We start from the raw sequence: 3390 nt of genomic DNA, 5'->3' as shown, positions 1-3390 counted from the left end.
TCGTGATCCACAGCCTCATCCCCCACTTTTCCCAAAAAAGTTGAGATTTTTACACCACTGGACACCTCTGGCTACATAATGTTTATGTACCAAATATTTCTTGCAGATTAATTCGTTTAGCAAAAATATCGTTAAATTTGAATTTCGTTCTGGTGCACCAGAACGAAATTACAACACATTGTCTATGGAGCAGTGTAATACACATAATCATGCATAACTCGCAAACGCAAAATCGGAATCAACTGAAATTTTGGAAATAAGCTTTTTTCGTGGATATCTACTGAAAATGTCATAAAAGAGGATGCTAGGATCACGAAATCCTCCTTTAATAACATTTCTATCAATGTTTACCATAAAAAAAAAATGTAAGAGTGTATGTTTCCATTTGTAAATTCATGTTTAATTGTGCTAGTGTGCGATGCGTAATTCTTCTTTCCCCTGTATATTGATATATTAAGAATACGATTAAGCATCATTAATTTGATCTCGTGCGCTAGTTTGTAATGTTTGAATGTTTCCATGTTCCAGTGTATGATGCGTAGGCCTCTTCCCTTGTTTGCATGATTATATTAGGCCGGCGGGTAAGCATCATTAATTGATCTCGTACACTGGTATGTAATGTGTTGTTTGTACTGTTTACCCCGCATGACTGCTCATATCCATAAGTACCAGACTTGAGTCCTGTTTATCAGGGACAGTCTGTGTAGCTCAGTAGTAAGAGCGCTCGCCCGATAAGCGAGAGGTCTGGGGTTCGAGTCCCCGCACAGGCAGGTATGTCCGGAGTTTTTACTCTGGTATATCTGCCTATGCATGTAATGTTTCCATTTGTAAATTCATGTTTAATTGTGCTAGTGTGCGATGCGTAATTCTTGTTTCCCCTGTATATTGATATATTAAGAATACGATTAAGCATCATTAATTTCATCTCGTGCGCCCGGCTCGTGCGCTAGTTTGTAATGTTTGAATGTTTCCATGTTCCAGTGTATGATTCGTAGGCCTCTTCCCTTGTTTGAGTGTATGTTAATCAATTTGAATGAGATATATCAGCACACGGGTCGGTATACACATGGGAAATGGAAAACACAAAGATTACGCATTAAATATCTATCCATTCAAGGTAACTCAATTTATTATAGTCATGTAAGCATAACGCGATGGATAAGTAAATTATTTCTTAAAACGACATTCATTACATTAATATCGGCTTTATATAAATGACATATCTCGGTCTTTTCTCCCAAGACACATTGATTTAAACTCGCAATATACTGACTTGAATGAAAGCTATCAAATGATAGATAAGCTTATTATATCAATATTAATTTCTTGTAGAAATGATCCAATACTTCTTGGATACAATTTCTGTTTTTAGAAACGTTAGAGACACGCACCGGAAATGTTTAAATATCAATCATTCTTTATTTTTCTTTAGTTGTAGGAGTATATAAAGCACAAAAGAGATTAAATATCAATCTTGCTGAATGTTAAATCGAGAAAGGTTTGAAGCATGACAGCGATCAAATATCACCGAGTCTGAAAAGTCAAGTATATTTCGCAGCAGATTGTTAAAGGAACATGAGTATGTCAAGTGTTCTACAAATACATATTATATATTAATAAATCATATCAATTTCTGGTACCGTTGATCCCAATCAATTTAAACAAACTTGCGATTGCTCTAATTTGTATTAGTAAAAACCTTATAGTAGAGAGGCCTCATCGGTCTATCTGCTCTAGTTAAGGTTTTCGTGCAACATTTTTAGAAAAAGTTGCCCAGCGCAGCCGGGTTAGAATTAACCACTAGAGTCTCATCTTTCTGTTTAACTCGGCTGGCAATTCTGAAAATGACGTGAGCTGTTGATATCTGCATTGAAAAAGTTTTTGTGATTTTTTCCCTTTTTACCAGAAATGCCAATTATTAAAACATAAATAACTTGGAAAGTAAATAAAGTATGAACTTCATGGTTGTTGTCGCTTCTGTGAGTCGACAAAACAATCAAGCACTATTGGCTTTCAATGCGGCCTTTGGCGTATTTTATTAGCTCCAACACACAAGAACCGCGAGGCGAAGTTTGAAGACTTCAATTAATTATGCCCGGGCAATTATGGTAACTTTTGTACTACTACTAGCTAACATAAATTTCCCTGTTGTAACTCTAAACTGCTGCTTAAATCATTTATTATCAATGCCTTAATATATAATTTATTAGCATTCTAGAATAATCGTAACTTTTTATGGCATATTACAGCATTTCTAAAAATAGCTCATTACCTCAACACAAAACAATCAAAATCATTCACCTGTGTGCATGGTCTCTGCAATATGCGCCACCATTTCATCCTGCCTGTGGCAATCATGATCAATTCTATTCTTACATGTGCAGTAAAAGTAATTTAGCTAACATTAGCAATGAACAAATTACCTGCATTTTAATATTTTGTTGCGTTATCTGTAACCTTCAAAACTAATATTATCTAGTTTACACATTATGTAAACTAATTATTTACTTTTTATTGCTTTTGCCATGTTAGTAAAAGATCATTTTTAAAAGAAGTGCGCAGATGTTTGTGTATAGGAGCGACTGATAAAGATCCAAAAAAAAAATGTGATTAAAAATGTTGGCAATAGTTTAAAACTGTTATTTGTCTCAACGAAATCGGTGCATGCTCTTTGTTCTAAAGGCGTCTATTATTTTTAAATGGTCAATATTTGACACCACTTCCATTCAATGGTCTGTAACAAGTGTAATAAGTAATGAATATTTAACGTGTTACCAATCATGCGTTAAAATTGATGTCGTAAGAAAAACGTTGCAGAGGAAATCATAATGCAATTGCTGCCTTATATCAATAATTGCTATTTTCATCATGTTCATTGAGCGACCAAATACTACTGAATCAGAATTGAATATTATGTTCTCATTTTCTGATTTTTATGTACCATACATACAAGAAATAAAATATGCAAGATTTTTGGTGGAGAAAACCTACAAAAACATATTCTGTGTGTGTGTGTTCAAATTGGCATAAAAATGATTGATCTTAAATCAGCTTCCATTTGCTTTGTTATCGTTTTTTTTTTTCATTTAACCTGTGCATATACAGACACATGTAACTGAATAACCATTGTCTTATACCAGCTATAATAAAAATCAAATGTCAATCAAACTCCCCACAGCTTGTGATTGGTTATAGCGCGTTACAAACGGGAGGTTGATTCATGTGAGCCTTCTTCGGAAAACAGGAATCGTAGAAAATGGCGAACGATGTCGGTACTTTTATAAGGAAAAGACCATGCACTTTTCTAGGCGCTTTGACTTGGTATATACTGATGGGTGGCGAAAAAAGCACAAAGTAGGTATAGATAAAGTAATCATCCGAAAGTCTGGG

The 3390-nt window shown here is 34.5% G+C and overlaps 1 non-coding gene across 1 annotated transcript; it reads left to right on the top strand.

The window, feature by feature from the left end:
• Positions 1 to 697: 697 nt before the first annotated feature.
• Positions 698 to 770, top strand: Trnai-gau (transfer RNA isoleucine (anticodon GAU)). The gene has a single exon. It is a non-coding gene; the product is annotated as a tRNA-Ile (tRNA).
• The last annotated feature ends 2620 nt before the right edge of the window (positions 771 to 3390 follow it).

Source organism: Amphiura filiformis, chromosome 20, assembly GCF_039555335.1.
Source record: "Amphiura filiformis chromosome 20, Afil_fr2py, whole genome shotgun sequence".
In the NCBI taxonomy this organism is placed as follows: domain Eukaryota; kingdom Metazoa; phylum Echinodermata; class Ophiuroidea; order Amphilepidida; family Amphiuridae; genus Amphiura; species Amphiura filiformis.
This window is presented reverse-complemented; position numbering and strand designations above follow the sequence as displayed.